The sequence below is a fragment of the Ambystoma mexicanum genome, assembly GCF_040938575.1.
Source record: "Ambystoma mexicanum isolate Mex_15411 chromosome 12 unlocalized genomic scaffold, UKY_AmexF1_1 Mex_chr12_unloc.1, whole genome shotgun sequence".
NCBI lineage: Eukaryota > Metazoa > Chordata > Amphibia > Caudata > Ambystomatidae > Ambystoma > Ambystoma mexicanum.
In genome coordinates, this window is record NW_027182322.1 from 2,247,600 (window position 1) to 2,266,861 (window position 19,262).

At 46.8% G+C, this 19,262-nt stretch overlaps 2 non-coding genes across 2 annotated transcripts; both read left to right on the plus strand.

The window, feature by feature from the left end:
* Window positions 1-1,451: 1,451 nt before the first annotated feature.
* On the plus strand, window positions 1,452-1,523 carry TRNAH-GUG (transfer RNA histidin (anticodon GUG)). Its single transcript has one exon. It is a non-coding gene; the product is annotated as a tRNA-His (tRNA).
* A 12,588-nt stretch (window positions 1,524-14,111) lies between these two features.
* TRNAH-GUG (transfer RNA histidin (anticodon GUG)) lies at window positions 14,112-14,183 on the plus strand. Its single transcript has one exon. It is a non-coding gene; the product is annotated as a tRNA-His (tRNA).
* Window positions 14,184-19,262: the final 5,079 nt, after the last annotated feature.

The window sequence follows — 19,262 nt, forward strand, 5'->3', positions numbered from 1 at the left end:
ATATGATCCCCGTATGAAGCCGAGAGAAGGAGGAGGCGTGAACGAGCATCCATGTATGCGGGCGAGACAGGAAGGAGTATTGGTCATGCATCCCTGCATGAGGGTGAGACAGGGAGGAGATATGATCCCCGTATGAAGCCGAGAGAAGGAGGAGGCGTGAACGTGCATCCATGTATGCAGGCGAGAAGGGAAGGAGCATTGGTCATGCATCCCTGCATGAGGGTGAGACAGGGAGGAGATATGATCCCCGTATGAAGCCGAGAGAAGGAGGAGGCGTGAACGTGCATCCATGTATGCGGGCGAGACAGGAAGGAGCATTGGTCATGCATCCCTGCATGAGGGTGAGACAGGGAGGAGATATGATCCCCGTATGAAGCCGAGAGAAGGAGGAGGCGTGAACGTGCATCCATGTATGCAGGCGAGAAGGGAAGGAGCATTGGTCATGCATCCCTGCATGAGGGTAAGACAGGGAGGAGATATGATCCACGTATGAAGCCGAGAGAAGGAGGAGGCGTGAACGTGCATCCATGTATGCGGGCGAGACAGGAAGGAGCATTGGTCATGCATCCCTGCATGAGGGTGAGACAGGGAGGAGATATGATCCCCGTATGAAGCCGAGAGAACGAGGAGGCGTGAACGTGCATCCATGTATGCGGGCGAGACGGGAAGGAGCATTGGTCATGCATCCCTTCCTGAGGGTGAGACAGGGAGGAGATAAAATCCCCGTATGAAGCCGAGAGAACGAGGAGACATGAACGTGCATCCATGTATGCGGGCGAGAAGGGAAGGAGCATTGGTCATGCATCCCTGCATGAGGGTGAGACAGGGAGGAGATAAAATACCTCTATGAAGCCAAGAGAACGAGGCGGCATGAACATGCATCCTTGTATGCAGGTGTGACATGGAGTCATCATGAACATGCATCCCTTTATAAGGACATAACATGGAGGACGCATGAACATGAATGCCTGAATTTTATGGTGGTGGCCTTCGGGTGATTTGGCACGTGCAATTGGTGAAGAGCACTTCTCCTGCGCAAAAAAATAAATTTACTATTAGCACCCCGGAGGGAGCCTCTGCACTTCTTATAGGGAGAAAACTCTGCAATGGAAGGGGACAGGGTCAATAACAGCTGTAAACTCTCACAAGACCATCACTGCTCTCACACTTTCCTGCTCTCAGGCTGGCGGGCCATTATCGGCCCTGGCTGCCGCACCATTGCCAGGTTTGTGTAACTATATTATTTCTAATTGGCTCCACTTTGATGACTTTCATTTGGATTCTGACTTGATTATTGAGATCTTAAATAAGTGACTGGGGATCAGGTGTCCACTTATTCTCATGGATAACATCACAACCAACCTTTAATTCAAACATGAGTCATGACATCACAGATGGAGTACAGCTTATGATAGAGGTGGAACGTCACATTGTAGCAGCCCAAGTAGCTCGCCGTGATCGTATAGTGGTTAGTACTCTGCGTTGTGGCTGCAGCAACCTCGGTTCGAATCCGAGTCACGGCATTGCAGTGAGGCAATGTCACGGCAGTTGGGCAGATATTTTAGAATTTCCATTAATACATTGGCAATCTCTGTGGAGGACTGAAACAATTCGATATGTCCTGTTACTGTTATGAACCTTTTGTTTCTTTAATGCTCTTTGCACACTTTTTAATCGGGTGACTGTAATGTATTTCAACCAAATCTAATTAAGAGCGCATTATGTGGTGACATTTGCAGTACATGAAACATTATAACACTGCCATTTACGTCAATAACCACTAGCTTGATTAAGACATATGTATTGCAGCGACAGTATTTCCCAGTTACAAATGGGAATAAAAACAACATCCGCGAGGGATTGAACCAACGACATTTAACTGATGTTGCCAATGGAGCGCGTTACATAGAGCGCGAGGTCCCGCCTTTACAGTCACACGCTGATGATAATACAGATGTTTAAATAAACAGGCATATCTGTGGACTTGTGGTCTTTCTACATTGGGACTCATAGTCTAGTCCTAGGCTATTGTAGGCACTGGCGTATCTTTGAGTGGAATGAGAGGCGTTCTGTAGTCGCGTGAAAGGACCTTTCAAGTCAATCTGATCTGTATTGTCCTGTGAAAAAAAGCGTTCTTAGACACAGTGAGGAGTTTTTGGGGTTAATGGGAAATCATTTCCAACTAAATGACAGGAATTTCTTTGTCCAATCATGAGGTGTGCTAGGCTTTTTTATACTGTGGCAGAAAGAGAGAGAGTATAACAGTCATTATAAATAAAGGGCCAAGGAAGTGACAGTTTATGGAAGGAACAATTTGCACATAGTTTTAGAATGTGGTCAAGAGGAGGACAATGTGCTTACACATATGAAACATTAGAAGGTAGACATTATGGAAGCACATATATTTCTTTATTTTTATTGTATTTGGGGAGAGGGGGTTAATATAGCACGTCCAATGTGGAAAAGTGCTTTCCATAGCACCTTGCAGGTGGGCGACATCTAGAGCTGTGCAGTAGCCACCCATGCCCCAGACGTCAAAGAGAACAAGAAGTTACACATGTTGGAAGTGAGGGTGAGACATTGAGGAGATATGATCCCCGTATGAAGCCGAGAGAAGGAGGAGGCGTGAACGTGCATCCATGTATGCAGGCGAGAAGGGAAGGAGCATTGGTCATGCATCCTGCATGAGGGTGAGACAGGGAGGAGATATGATCCCCGTATGAAGCCGAGAGAAGGAGGGGGCGTGAACGTGCATCCATGTATGCGGGCGAGACAGAAAGGAGCATTGGTCATGCATCCCTGCATGAGGGTGAGACAGGGAGGAGATATGATCCCCGTATGAAGCCGAGAAAAGGAGGAGGCGTGAACGTGCATCCATGTATGCAGGCGAGAAGGGAAGGAGCATTGGTCATGCATCCCTGCATGAGGGTGAGACAGGGAGGAGATATGATCCCCGTATGAAGCCGAGAGAAGGAGGAGGCGTGAACGTGCATCCATGTATGCGGGAGAGACAGGAAGGAGCATTGGTCATGCATCCCTGCATGAGGGTGAGACAGGGAGGAGATATGATCCCCGTATGAAGCCGAGAGAAGGAGGAGGCGTGAACGTGCATCCATGTATGCGGGCGAGACGGGAAGGAGCATTGGTCATGCATCCCTTCCTGAGGGTGAGACAGGGAGGAGATAAAATCCCCGTATGAAGCCGAGAGAACGAGGAGACATGAACGTGCATCCATGTATGCGGGCGAGAAGGGAAGGAGCATTGGTCATGCATCCCTGCATGAGGGTGAGACAGGGAGGAGATAAAATCCCTGTATGAAGCCAAGAGAACGAGGCGGCATGAACATGCATCCTTGTATGCAGGTGTGACATGGAGTCATCATGAACATGCATCCCTTTATAAGGACATAACATGGAGGCCGCATGAACATGAATGCCTGAATTTTATGGTGGTGGCCTTCGGGTGATTTGGCACGTGCAATTGGTGAAGAGCACTTCTCCTGTGCAAAAAAATAAATTTACTATTAGCACCCCGGAGGGAGCCTCTGCACTTCTTATAGGGAGAAAACTCTGCAATGGAAGGGGACAGGGTCAATAACAGCTGTAAACTCTCACAAGACCATCACTGCTCTCACACTTTCCTGCTCTCAGGCTGGCGGGCCATTATCGGCCCTGGCTGCCGCACCATTGCCAGGTTTGTGTAACTATATTATTTCTAATTGGCTCCACTTTGATGACTTTCATTTGGATTCTGACTTGATTATTGAGATCTTAAATAAGTGACTGGGGATCAGGTGTCCACTTATTCTCATGGATAACATCACAACCAACCTTTAATTCAAACATGAGTCATTCCATCACAGGAGGAGTACAGCTTATGATAGAGGTGGAACGTCACATTGTAGCAGCCCAAGTAGCTCGCTGTGATCGTATAGTGGTTACTACTCTGCGTTGTGGCCGCAGCAACCTCGGTTCGTGGTGAGGCAATGTCACGGCAGTTGGGCAGATATTTTAGAATTTCCATTAATACATTGGCAATCTCTGTGGAGGACTGCAACAATTCGATATGTTCTGTTACTGTTATGAACCTTTTGTTTCTTTAATGCTCTTTGCACACTTTTTCATCGGGTGACTGTAATGTATTTCAACCAAATCTAATTAAGAGCGCATTATGTGGTGACATTTGCAGTACATGAAATATTATAACACTGCCATTTACGTCAATAACCACTAGCTTGATTAAGACATATGTATTGCAGCGACAGTATTTCCCAGTTACAAATGGGAATAAAAACAACATCCGCGAGGGATTGAACCAACGACATTTAACTGATGTTGCCAATGGAGCGCGTTACAGAGAGCGCGAGGTCCCGCCTTTACAGTCACACGCTGATGATAATACAGATGTTTAAATAAACAGGCATATCTGTGGACTTGTGGTCTTTCTACATTGGGACTCATAGTCTAGTCCTAGGCTATTGTAGGCACTGGCGTATCTTTGAGTGGAATGAGAGGCGTTCTGTAGTCGCGTGAAAGGACCTTTCAAGTCAATCTGATCTGTATTGTCCTGTGAAAAAAAGCGTTCTTAGACACAGTGAGGAGTTTTTGGGGATAATGGGAAAATCATTTCCAACTAAATGACAGGAATTTCTTAGTCCAATCATGAGGTGTGCTAGGCTTTTTTATACTGTGGCGGAAAGAGAGAGAGTATAACAGTCATTATAAATAAAGGGCCAAGGAAGTGACAGTTTATGGAAGGAACAATTTGCACATAGTTTTAGAATGTGGTCAGGAGGAGGACAATGTGCTTACACATATGAAACATTAGAAGGTAGACATTATGGAAGCACATATATTTCTTTATTTTTATTGTATTTGGGGAGAGGGGGTTAATATAGCACGTCCAATGTGGAAAAGTGCTTTCCATAGCACCTTGCAGGTGGGTGACATCTAGAGCTGTGCAGTAGCCACCCATGCCCCAGACGTCAAAGAGAACAAGAAGTTACACATGTTGGAAGTGAGGGTGAGACATTGAGGAGATATGATCCCCGTATGAAGCCGAGAGAAGGAGGAGGCGTGTACGTGCATCCATGTATGCAGGGGAGAAGGGAAGGAGCATTGGTCATGCATCCCTGCATGAGGGTGAGACAGGGAGGAGATATGATCCCTGTATGAAGCCGAGAGAAGGAGGAGGCGTGAACGTGCATCCATGTATGCGGGCGAGACAGGAAGGAGCATTGGTCATGCATCCCTGCATGAGGGTGAGACAGGGAGGAGATATGATCCCCGTATGAAGCCGAGAGAAGGAGGAGGCGTGAACGTGCATCCATGTATGCAGGCGAGAAGGGAAGGAGCATTGGTCATGCATCCCTGCATGAGGGTGAGACAGGGAGGAGATATGATCCCCGTATGAAGCCGAGAGAAGGAGGAGGCGTGAACGTGCATCCATGTATGCGGGAGAGACAGGAAGGAGCATTGGTCATGCATCCCTGCATGAGGGTGAGACAGGGAGGAGATATGATCCCCGTATGAAGCCGAGAGAAGGAGGAGGCGTGAACGTGCATCCATGTATGCGGGCGAGACGGGAAGGAGCATTGGTCATGCATCCCTTCCTGAGGGTGAGACAGGGAGGAGATAAAATCCCCGTATGAAGCCGAGAGAACGAGGAGACATGAACGTATATCCATGTATGCGGGCGAGAAGGGAAGGAGCATTGCTCATGCATCCCTGCATGAGGGTGAGACAGGGAGGAGATAAAATCCCTGTATGAAGCCAAGAGAACGAGGCGGCATGAACATGGATCCTTGTATGCAGGTGTGACATGGAGTCATCATGAACATGCATCCCTTTATAAGGACATAACATGGAGGACGCATGAACATGAATGCCTGAATTTTATGGTGGTGGCCTTCGGGTGATTTGGCACGTGCAATTGGTGAAGAGCACTTCTCCTGCGCAAAAAAATAAATTTACTATTAGCACCCCGGAGGGAGCCTCTGCACTTCTTATAGGGAGAAAACTCTGCAATGGAAGGGGACAGGGTCAATAACAGCTGTAAACTCTCACAAGACCATAACTGCTCTCACACTTTCCTGCTCTCAGGCTGGCGGGCCATTATCGGCCCTGGCTGCCGCACCATTGCCAGGTTTGTGTAACTATATTATTTCTAATTGGCTCCACTTTGATGACTTTCATTTGGATTCTGACTTGATTATTGAGATCTTAAATAAGTGACTGGGGATCAGGTGTCCACTTATTCTCATGGATAACATCACAACCAACCTTTAATTCAAACATGAGTCATGACATCACAGATGGAGTACAGCTTATGATAGAGGTGGAACGTCACATTGTAGCAGCCCAAGTAGCTCGCCGTGATCGTATAGTGGTTAGTACTCTGCGTTGTGGCCGCAGCAACCTCGGTTCGAATTCGAGTCACTGCATTGCAGTGAGGCAATGTCACGGCAGTTGGGCAGATATTTTAGAATTTCCATTAATACATTGGCAATCTCTGTGGAGGACTGAAAACATTCGATATGTCCTGTTACTGTTATGAACCTTTTGTTTCTTTAATGCTCTTTGCACACTTTTTAATCGGGTGACTGTAATGTATTTCAACCAAATCTAATTAAGAACGCATTATGTGGTGACATTTGCAGTACATGAAACATTATAACACTGCCATTTACGTCAATAACCACTAGCTTGATTAAGACATATGTATTGCAGCGACAGTATTTCCCAGTTACAAATGGGAATAAAAACAACATCCGCGAGGGATTGAACCAACGACATTTAACTGATGTTGCCAATGGAGCGCGTTACAGAGAGCGCGAGGTCCCGCCTTTACAGTCACACGCTGATGATAATACAGATGTTTAAATAAACAGGCATATCTGTGGACTTGTGGTCTTTCTACATTGGGACTCATAGTCTAGTCCTAGGCTATTGTAGGCACTGGCGTATCTTTGAGTGGAATGAGAGGCGTTCTGTAGTCGCGTGAAAGGACCTTTCAAGTCAATCTGATCTGTATTGTCCTGTGAAAAAAAGCGTTCTTAGACACAGTGAGGAGTTTTTGGGGTTAATGGGAAAATCATTTCCAACTAAATGACAGGAATTTCTTAGTCCAATCATGAGGTGTGCTAGGCTTTTTTATACTGTGGCAGAAATAAAGAGAGTATAACAGTCATTATAAATAAAGGGCCAAGGAAGTGACAGTTTATGGAAGGAACAATTTGCACATAGTTTTAGAATGTGGTCAGGAGGAGGACAATGTGCTTACACATATGAAACATTAGAAGGTAGACATTATGGAAGCACATATATTTCTTTATTTTTATTGTATTTGGGGAGAGGGGGTTAATATAGCACGTCCATTGTGGAAAAGTGCTTTCCATAGCACCTTGCAGGTGGGAGACATCTAGAGCTGTGCAGTAGCCACCCATGCCCCAGACGTCAAAGAGAACAAGAAGTTACACATGTTGGAAGTGAGGGTGAGACATTGAGGAGATATGATCCCCGTATGAAGCCGAGAGAAGGAGGAGGCGTGAACGTGCATCCATGTATGCAGGCGAGAAGGGAAGGAGCATTGGTCATGCATCCTGCATGAGGGTGAGACAGGGAGGAGATATGATCCCCGTATGAAGCCGAGAGAAGGAGGAGGCGTGAACGTGCATCCATGTATGCGGGCGAGACAGGAAGGAGCATTGGTCATGCATCCCTGCATGAGGGTGAGACAGGGAGGAGATATGATCCCCGTATGAAGCCGAGAGAAGGAGGAGGCGTGAACGTGCATCCATGTATGCGGGCGAGACAGGAAGGAGCATTGGTCATGCATCCCTGCATGAGGGTGAGACAGGGAGGAGATATGATCCCCGTATGAAGCCGAGAGAAGGAGGAGGCGTGAACGTGCATCCATGTATGCGGGCGAGACTGGAAGGAGCATTGGTCATGCATCCCTTCCTGAGGGTGAGACAGGGAGGAGATAAAATCCCCGTATGAAGCCGAGAGAACGAGGAGACATGAACGTGCATCCATGTATGCGGGCGAGAAGGGAAGGAGCATTGGTCATGCATCCCTGCATGAGGGTGAGACAGGGAGGAGATAAAATACCTCTATGAAGCCAAGAGAACGAGGCGGCATGAACATGCATCCTTGTATGCAGGTGTGACATGGAGTCATCATGAACATGCATCCCTTTATAAGGACATAACATGGAGGCCGCATGAACATGAATGCCTGAATTTTATGGTGGTGGCCTTCGGGTGATTTGGCACGTGCAATTGGTGAAGAGCACTTCTCCTGCGCAAAAAAATAAATTTACTATTAGCACCCCGGAGGGAGCCTCTGCACTTCTTATAGGGAGAAAACTCTGCAATGGAAGGGGACAGGGTCAATAACAGCTGTAAACTCTCACAAGACCATCACTGCTCTCACACTTTCCTGCTCTCAGGCTGGCGGGCCATTATCGGCCCTGGCTGCCGCACCATTGCCAGGTTTGTGTAACTATATTATTTCTAATTGGCTCCACTTTGATGACTTTCATTTGGATTCTGACTTGATTATTGAGATCTTAAATAAGTGACTGGGGATCAGGTGTCCACTTATTCTCATGGATAACATCACAACCAACCTTTAATTCAAACATGAGTCATGACATCAGAGATGGAGTACAGCTTATGATAGAGGTGGAACGTCACATTGTAGCAGCCCAAGTAGCTCGCAGTGATCGTGTAATGGTTAGTACTCTGCGTTGTGGCCACAGCAACCTCGGTTCGAATCCGAGTCATGGCATTGCAGTGAGGCAATGTCACTGCAGTTGGGCAGATATTTTAGAATTTCCATTAATACATTGGCAATCTCTGTGGAGGACTGAAACAATTCGATATGTCCTGTTACTGTTATGAACCTTTTGTTTCTTTAATGCTCTTTGCACACTTTTTAATCGGGTGACTGTAATGTATTTCAACCAAATCTAATTAAGAGCGCATTATGTGGTGACATTTGCAGTACATGAAACATTATAACACTGCCATTTACGTCAATAACCACTAGCTTGATTAAGACATATGTATTGCAGCGACAGTATTTCCCAGTTACAAATGGGAATAAAAACAACATCCGCGAGGGATTGAACCAACGACATTTAACTGATGTTGCCAATGGAGCGCGTTACAGAGAGCGCGAGGTCCCGCCTTTACAGTCACACGCTGATGATAATACAGATGTTTAAATAAACAGGCATATCTGTGGACTTGTGGTCTTTCTACATTGGGACTCATAGTCTAGTCCTAGGCTATTGTAGGCACTGGCGTATCTTTGAGTGGAATGAGAGGCGTTCTGTAGTCGCGTGAAAGGACCTTTCAAGTCAATCTGATCTGTATTGTCCTGTGAAAAAAAGCGTTCTTAGACACAGTGAGGAGTTTTTGGGGATAATGGGAAAATCATTTCCAACTAAATGACAGGAATTTCTTAGTCCAATCATGAGGTGTGCTAGGCTTTTTTATACTGTGGCGGAAAGAGAGAGAGTATAACAGTCATTATAAATAAAGGGCCAAGGAAGTGACAGTTTATGGAAGGAACAATTTGCACATAGTTTTAGAATGTGGTCAGGAGGAGGACAATGTGCTTACACATATGAAACATTAGAAGGTAGACATTATGGAAGCACATATATTTCTTTATTTTTATTGTATTTGGGGAGAGGGGGTTAATATAGCACGTCCAATGTGGAAAAGTGCTTTCCATAGCACCTTGCAGGTGGGCGACATCTAGAGCTGTGCAGTAGCCACCCATGCCCCAGACGTCAAAGAGAACAAGAAGTTACACATGTTGGAAGTGAGGGTGAGACATTGAGGAGATATGATCCCCGTATGAAGCCGAGAAAAGGAGGAGGCGTGAACGTGCATCCATGTATGCGGGCGAGAAGGGAAGGAGCATTGGTCATGCATCCCTGCATGAGGGTGAGACAGGGAGGAGATATGATCCCCGTATGAAGCCGATAGAAGGAGGAGGCGTGAACGTGCATCCATGTATGCGGGCGAGACGGGAAGGAGCATTGGTCATGCATCCCTGCATGAGGGTGAGACAGGGAGGAGATATGATCCCCGTATGAAGCCGAGAGAAGGAGGAGGCGTGAACGTGCATCCATGTATGCGGGCGAGAAGGGAAGGAGCATTGGTCATGCATCCCTGCATGAGGGTGAGACAGGGAGGAGATATGATCCCCGTATGAAGCCGAGAGAAGGAGGAGGCGTGAACGTGCATCCATGTATGCGGGCGAGACAGGAAGGAGTATTGGTCATGCATCCCTGCATGAGGGTGAGACAGGGAGGAGATATGATCCCCGTATGAAGCCGAGAGAAGGAGGAGGCGTGAACGTGCATCCATGTATGCGGGCGAGACACGAAGGAGCATTGGTCATGCATCCCTGCATGAGGGTGAGACAGGGAGGAGATATGATCCCCGTATGAAGCCGAGAGAAGGAGGAGGCGTGAACGTGCATCCATGTATGCGGGCGAGACGGGAAGGAGCATTGGTCATGCATCCCTGCATGAGGGTGAGACAGGGAGGAGATATGATCCCCGTATGAAGCCGAGAGAAGGAGGAGGCGTGAACGTGCATCCATGTATGCGGGCGAGACGGGAAGGAGCATTGGTCATGCATCCCTTCCTGAGGGTGAGACAGGGAGGAGATAAAATCCCTGTATGAAGCCGAGAGAACGAGGAGACATGAACGTGCATCCATGTATGCGGGCGAAAAGGGAAGGAGCATTGGTCATGCATCCCTGCATGAGGGTGAGACAGGGAGGAGATAAAATCCCTGTATGAAGCCAAGAGAACGAGGCGGCATGAACATGCATCCTTGTATGCAGGTGTGACATGGAGTCATCATGAACATGCATCCCTTTATAAGGACATAACATGGAGGCCGCATGAACATGAATGCCTGAATTTTATGGTGGTGGCCTTCGGGTGATTTGGCACGTGCAATTGGTGAAGAGCACGTCTCCTGTGCAAAAAATTTACTATTAGCACCCCGGAGGGAGCCTCTGCACTTCTTATAGGGAGAAAACTCTGCAATGGAAGGGGACAGGGTCAATAACAGCTGTAAACTCTCACAAGACCATCACTGCTTTCACACTTTCCTGCTCTCAGGCTGGCGGGCCATTATCGGCCCTGGCTGCCGCACCATTGCCAGGTTTGTGTAACTATATTATTTCTAATTGGCTCCACTTTGATGACTTTCATTTGGATTCTGACTTGATTATTGAGATCTTAAATAAGTGACTGGGGATCAGGTGTCCACTTATTCTCATGGATAACATCACAACCAACCTTTAATTCAAACATGAGTCATGACATCACAGATGGAGTACATCTTATGATAGAGGTGGAAAGTCACATTGTAGCAGCCCAAGTCGCTTGCCGTGATCGTATAGTGGTTAGTACTCTGCGTTGTGGCCGCAGCAACCTCGGTTCGTGGTGAGGCAATGTCACGGCAGTTGGGCAGATATTTTAGAATTTCCATTAATACATTGGCAATCTCTGTGGAGGACTGAAACAATTCGATATGTCCTGTTACTGTTATGAACCTTTTGTTTCTTTAATGCTCTTTGCACACTTTTTCATCGGGTGACTGTAATGTATTTCAACCAAATCTAATTAAGAGCGCATAATGTGGTGACATTTGCAGTACATGAAACATTATAACACTGCCATTTACGTCAATAACCACTAGCTTGATTAAGACATATGTATTGCAGCGACAGTATTTCCCAGTTACAAATGGGAATAAAAACAACATCCGCGAGGGATTGAACCAACGACATTTAACTGATGTTGCCAATGGAGCGCGTTACAGAGAGCGCGAGGTCCCGCCTTTACAGTCACACGCTGATGATAATACAGATGTTTAAATAAACAGGCATATCTGTGGACTTGTGGTCTTTCTACATTGGGACTCATAGTCTAGTCCTAGGCTATTGTAGGCACTGGCGTATCTTTGAGTGGAATGAGAGGCGTTCTGTAGTCGCGTGAAAGGACCTTTCAAGTCAATCTGATCTGTATTGTCCTGTGAAAAAAAGCGTTCTTAGACACAGTGAGGAGTTTTTGGGGATAATGGGAAAATCATTTCCAACTAAATGACAGGAATTTCTTAGTCCAATCATGAGGTGTGCTAGGCTTTTTTATACTGTGGCGGAAAGAGAGAGAGTATAACAGTCATTATAAATAAAGAGCCAAGGAAGTGACAGTTTATGGAAGGAACAATTTGCACATAGTTTTAGAATGTGGTCAGGAGGAGGACAATGTGCTTTCACATATGAAACATTAGAAGGTAGACATTATGGAAGCACATATATTTCTTTATTTTTATTGTATTTGGGGAGAGGGGGTTAATATAGCACGTCCAATGTGGAAAAGTGCTTTCCATAGCACCTTGCAGGTGGGCGACATCTAGAGCTGTGCAGTAGCCACCCATGCCCCAGGCGTCAAAGAGAACAAGAAGTTACACATCTTGGAAGTGAGGGTGAGACATTGAGGAGATATGATCCCCGTATGAAGCCAAGAGAAGGAGGAGGCGTGAACGTACATCCATGTATGCAGGCGAGAGGGAAGGAGCATTGGTCATGCATCCCTGCATGAGGGTGAGACAGGGAGGAGATATGATCCCCGTATGAAGCCGAGAGAAGGAGGAGGCGTGAACGAGCATCCATGTATGCGGGCGAGACAGGAAGGAGTATTGGTCATGCATCCCTGCATGAGGGTGAGACAGGGAGGAGATATGATCCCCGTATGAAGCCGAGAGAAGGAGGAGGCGTGAACGTGCATCCATGTATGCAGGCGAGAAGGGAAGGAGCATTGGTCATGCATCCCTGCATGAGGGTGAGACAGGGAGGAGATATGATCCCCGTATGAAGCCGAGAGAAGGAGGAGGCGTGAACGTGCATCCATGTATGCGGGCGAGACAGGAAGGAGCATTGGTCATGCATCCCTGCATGAGGGTGAGACAGGGAGGAGATATGATCCCCGTATGAAGCCGAGAGAAGGAGGAGGCGTGAACGTGCATCCATGTATGCAGGCGAGAAGGGAAGGAGCATTGGTCATGCATCCCTGCATGAGGGTAAGACAGGGAGGAGATATGATCCACGTATGAAGCCGAGAGAAGGAGGAGGCGTGAACGTGCATCCATGTATGCGGGCGAGACAGGAAGGAGCATTGGTCATGCATCCCTGCATGAGGGTGAGACAGGGAGGAGATATGATCCCCGTATGAAGCCGAGAGAACGAGGAGGCGTGAACGTGCATCCATGTATGCGGGCGAGACGGGAAGGAGCATTGGTCATGCATCCCTTCCTGAGGGTGAGACAGGGAGGAGATAAAATCCCCGTATGAAGCCGAGAGAACGAGGAGACATGAACGTGCATCCATGTATGCGGGCGAGAAGGGAAGGAGCATTGGTCATGCATCCCTGCATGAGGGTGAGACAGGGAGGAGATAAAATACCTCTATGAAGCCAAGAGAACGAGGCGGCATGAACATGCATCCTTGTATGCAGGTGTGACATGGAGTCATCATGAACATGCATCCCTTTATAAGGACATAACATGGAGGACGCATGAACATGAATGCCTGAATTTTATGGTGGTGGCCTTCGGGTGATTTGGCACGTGCAATTGGTGAAGAGCACTTCTCCTGCGCAAAAAAATAAATTTACTATTAGCACCCCGGAGGGAGCCTCTGCACTTCTTATAGGGAGAAAACTCTGCAATGGAAGGGGACAGGGTCAATAACAGCTGTAAACTCTCACAAGACCATCACTGCTCTCACACTTTCCTGCTCTCAGGCTGGCGGGCCATTATCGGCCCTGGCTGCCGCACCATTGCCAGGTTTGTGTAACTATATTATTTCTAATTGGCTCCACTTTGATGACTTTCATTTGGATTCTGACTTGATTATTGAGATCTTAAATAAGTGACTGGGGATCAGGTGTCCACTTATTCTCATGGATAACATCACAACCAACCTTTAATTCAAACATGAGTCATGACATCACAGATGGAGTACAGCTTATGATAGAGGTGGAACGTCACATTGTAGCAGCCCAAGTAGCTCGCCGTGATCGTATAGTGGTTAGTACTCTGCGTTGTGGCTGCAGCAACCTCGGTTCGAATCCGAGTCACGGCATTGCAGTGAGGCAATGTCACGGCAGTTGGGCAGATATTTTAGAATTTCCATTAATACATTGGCAATCTCTGTGGAGGACTGAAACAATTCGATATGTCCTGTTACTGTTATGAACCTTTTGTTTCTTTAATGCTCTTTGCACACTTTTTAATCGGGTGACTGTAATGTATTTCAACCAAATCTAATTAAGAGCGCATTATGTGGTGACATTTGCAGTACATGAAACATTATAACACTGCCATTTACGTCAATAACCACTAGCTTGATTAAGACATATGTATTGCAGCGACAGTATTTCCCAGTTACAAATGGGAATAAAAACAACATCCGCGAGGGATTGAACCAACGACATTTAACTGATGTTGCCAATGGAGCGCGTTACATAGAGCGCGAGGTCCCGCCTTTACAGTCACACGCTGATGATAATACAGATGTTTAAATAAACAGGCATATCTGTGGACTTGTGGTCTTTCTACATTGGGACTCATAGTCTAGTCCTAGGCTATTGTAGGCACTGGCGTATCTTTGAGTGGAATGAGAGGCGTTCTGTAGTCGCGTGAAAGGACCTTTCAAGTCAATCTGATCTGTATTGTCCTGTGAAAAAAAGCGTTCTTAGACACAGTGAGGAGTTTTTGGGGTTAATGGGAAATCATTTCCAACTAAATGACAGGAATTTCTTTGTCCAATCATGAGGTGTGCTAGGCTTTTTTATACTGTGGCAGAAAGAGAGAGAGTATAACAGTCATTATAAATAAAGGGCCAAGGAAGTGACAGTTTATGGAAGGAACAATTTGCACATAGTTTTAGAATGTGGTCAAGAGGAGGACAATGTGCTTACACATATGAAACATTAGAAGGTAGACATTATGGAAGCACATATATTTCTTTATTTTTATTGTATTTGGGGAGAGGGGGTTAATATAGCACGTCCAATGTGGAAAAGTGCTTTCCATAGCACCTTGCAGGTGGGCGACATCTAGAGCTGTGCAGTAGCCACCCATGCCCCAGACGTCAAAGAGAACAAGAAGTTACACATGTTGGAAGTGAGGGTGAGACATTGAGGAGATATGATCCCCGTATGAAGCCGAGAGAAGGAGGAGGCGTGAACGTGCATCCATGTATGCAGGCGAGAAGGGAAGGAGCATTGGTCATGCATCCTGCATGAGGGTGAGACAGGGAGGAGATATGATCCCCGTATGAAGCCGAGAGAAGGAGGAGGCGTGAACGTGCATCCATGTATGCGGGCGAGACAGAAAGGAGCATTGGTCATGCATCCCTGCATGAGGGTGAGACAGGGAGGAGATATGATCCCCGTATGAAGCCGAGAAAAGGAGGAGGCGTGAACGTGCATCCATGTATGCAGGCGAGAAGGGAAGGAGCATTGGTCATGCATCCCTGCATGAGGGTGAGACAGGGAGGAGATATGATCCCCGTATGAAGCCGAGAGAAGGAGGAGGCGTGAACGTGCATCCATGTATGCGGGAGAGACAGGAAGGAGCATTGGTCATGCATCCCTGCATGAGGGTGAGACAGGGAGGAGATATGATCCCCGTATGAAGCCGAGAGAAGGAGGAGGCGTGAACGTGCATCCATGTATGCGGGCGAGACGGGAAGGAGCATTGGTCATGCATCCCTTCCTGAGGGTGAGACAGGGAGGAGATAAAATCCCCGTATGAAGCCGAGAGAACGAGGAGACATGAACGTGCATCCATGTATGCGGGCGAGAAGGGAAGGAGCATTGGTCATGCATCCCTGCATGAGGGTGAGACAGGGAGGAGATAAAATCCCTGTATGAAGCCAAGAGAACGAGGCGGCATGAACATGCATCCTTGTATGCAGGTGTGACATGGAGTCATCATGAACATGCATCCCTTTATAAGGACATAACATGGAGGCCGCATGAACATGAATGCCTGAATTTTATGGTGGTGGCCTTCGGGTGATTTGGCACGTGCAATTGGTGAAGAGCACTTCTCCTGTGCAAAAAAATAAATTTACTATTAGCACCCCGGAGGGAGCCTCTGCACTTCTTATAGGGAGAAAACTCTGCAATGGAAGGGGACAGGGTCAATAACAGCTGTAAACTCTCACAAGACCATCACTGCTCTCACACTTTCCTGCTCTCAGGCTGGCGGGCCATTATCGGCCCTGGCTGCCGCACCATTGCCAGGTTTGTGTAACTATATTATTTCTAATTGGCTCCACTTTGATGACTTTCATTTGGATTCTGACTTGATTATTGAGATCTTAAATAAGTGACTGGGGATCAGGTGTCCACTTATTCTCATGGATAACATCACAACCAACCTTTAATTCAAACATGAGTCATTCCATCACAGGAGGAGTACAGCTTATGATAGAGGTGGAACGTCACATTGTAGCAGCCCAAGTAGCTCGCTGTGATCGTATAGTGGTTACTACTCTGCGTTGTGGCCGCAGCAACCTCGGTTCGTGGTGAGGCAATGTCACGGCAGTTGGGCAGATATTTTAGAATTTCCATTAATACATTGGCAATCTCTGTGGAGGACTGCAACAATTCGATATGTTCTGTTACTGTTATGAACCTTTTGTTTCTTTAATGCTCTTTGCACACTTTTTCATCGGGTGACTGTAATGTATTTCAACCAAATCTAATTAAGAGCGCATTATGTGGTGACATTTGCAGTACATGAAATATTATAACACTGCCATTTACGTCAATAACCACTAGCTTGATTAAGACATATGTATTGCAGCGACAGTATTTCCCAGTTACAAATGGGAATAAAAACAACATCCGCGAGGGATTGAACCAACGACATTTAACTGATGTTGCCAATGGAGCGCGTTACAGAGAGCGCGAGGTCCCGCCTTTACAGTCACACGCTGATGATAATACAGATGTTTAAATAAACAGGCATATCTGTGGACTTGTGGTCTTTCTACATTGGGACTCATAGTCTAGTCCTAGGCTATTGTAGGCACTGGCGTATCTTTGAGTGGAATGAGAGGCGTTCTGTAGTCGCGTGAAAGGACCTTTCAAGTCAATCTGATCTGTATTGTCCTGTGAAAAAAAGCGTTCTTAGACACAGTGAGGAGTTTTTGGGGATAATGGGAAAATCATTTCCAACTAAATGACAGGAATTTCTTAGTCCAATCATGAGGTGTGCTAGGCTTTTTTATACTGTGGCGGAAAGAGAGAGAGTATAACAGTCATTATAAATAAAGGGCCAAGGAAGTGACAGTTTATGGAAGGAACAATTTGCACATAGTTTTAGAATGTGGTCAGGAGGAGGACAATGTGCTTACACATATGAAACATTAGAAGGTAGACATTATGGAAGCACATATATTTCTTTATTTTTATTGTATTTGGGGAGAGGGGGTTAATATAGCACGTCCAATGTGGAAAAGTGCTTTCCATAGCACCTTGCAGGTGGGTGACATCTAGAGCTGTGCAGTAGCCACCCATGCCCCAGACGTCAAAGAGAACAAGAAGTTACACATGTTGGAAGTGAGGGTGAGACATTGAGGAGATATGATCCCCGTATGAAGCCGAGAGAAGGAGGAGGCGTGTACGTGCATCCATGTATGCAGGGGAGAAGGGAAGGAGCATTGGTCATGCATCCCTGCATGAGGGTGAGACAGGGAGGAGATATGATCCCTGTATGAAGCCGAGAGAAGGAGGAGGCGTGAACGTGCATCCATGTATGCGGGCGAGACAGGAAGGAGCATTGGTCATGCATCCCTGCATGAGGGTGAGACAGGGAGGAGATATGATCCCCGTATGAAGCCGAGAGAAGGAGGAGGCGTGAACGTGCATCCATGTATGCAGGCGAGAAGGGAAGGAGCATTGGTCATGCATCCCTGCATGAGGGTGAGACAGGGAGGAGATATGATCCCCGTATGAAGCCGAGAGAAGGAGGAGGCGTGAACGTGCATCCATGTATGCGGGAGAGACAGGAAGGAGCATTGGTCATGCATCCCTGCATGAGGGTGAGACAGGGAGGAGATATGATCCCCGTATGAAGCCGAGAGAAGGAGGAGGCGTGAACGTGCATCCATGTATGCGGGCGAGACGGGAAGGAGCATTGGTCATGCATCCCTTCCTGAGGGTGAGACAGGGAGGAGATAAAATCCCCGTATGAAGCCGAGAGAACGAGGAGACATGAACGTATATCCATGTATGCGGGCGAGAAGGGAAGGAGCATTGCTCATGCATCCCTGCATGAGGGTGAGACAGGGAGGAGATAAAATCCCTGTATGAAGCCAAGAGAACGAGGCGGCATGAACATGGATCCTTGTATGCAGGTGTGACATGGAGTCATCATGAACATGCATCCCTTTATAAGGACATAACATGGAGGACGCATGAACATGAATGCCTGAATTTTATGGTGGTGGCCTTCGGGTGATTTGGCACGTGCAATTGGTGAAGAGCACTTCTCCTGCGCAAAAAAATAAATTTACTATTAGCACCCCGGAGGGAGCCTCTGCACTTCTTATAGGGAGAAAACTCTGCAATGGAAGGGGACAGGGTCAATAACAGCTGTAAACTCTCACAAGACCATAACTGCTCTCACACTTTCCTGCTCTCAGGCTGGCGGGCCATTATCGGCCCTGGCTGCCGCACCATTGCCAGGTTTGTGTAACTATATTATTTCTAATTGGCTCCACTTTGATGACTTTCATTTGGATTCTGACTTGATTATTGAGATCTTAAATAAGTGACTGGGGATCAGGTGTCCACTTATTCTCATGGATAACATCACAACCAACCTTTAATTCAAACATGAGTCATGACATCACAGATGGAGTACAGCTTATGATAGAGGTGGAACGTCACATTGTAGCAGCCCAAGTAGCTCGCCGTGATCGTATAGTGGTTAGTACTCTGCGTTGTGGCCGCAGCAACCTCGGTTCGAATTCGAGTCACTGCATTGCAGTGAGGCAATGTCACGGCAGTTGGGCAGATATTTTAGAATTTCCATTAATACATTGGCAATCTCTGTGGAGGACTGAAAACATTCGATATGTCCTGTTACTGTTATGAACCTTTTGTTTCTTTAATGCTCTTTGCACACTTTTTAATCGGGTGAC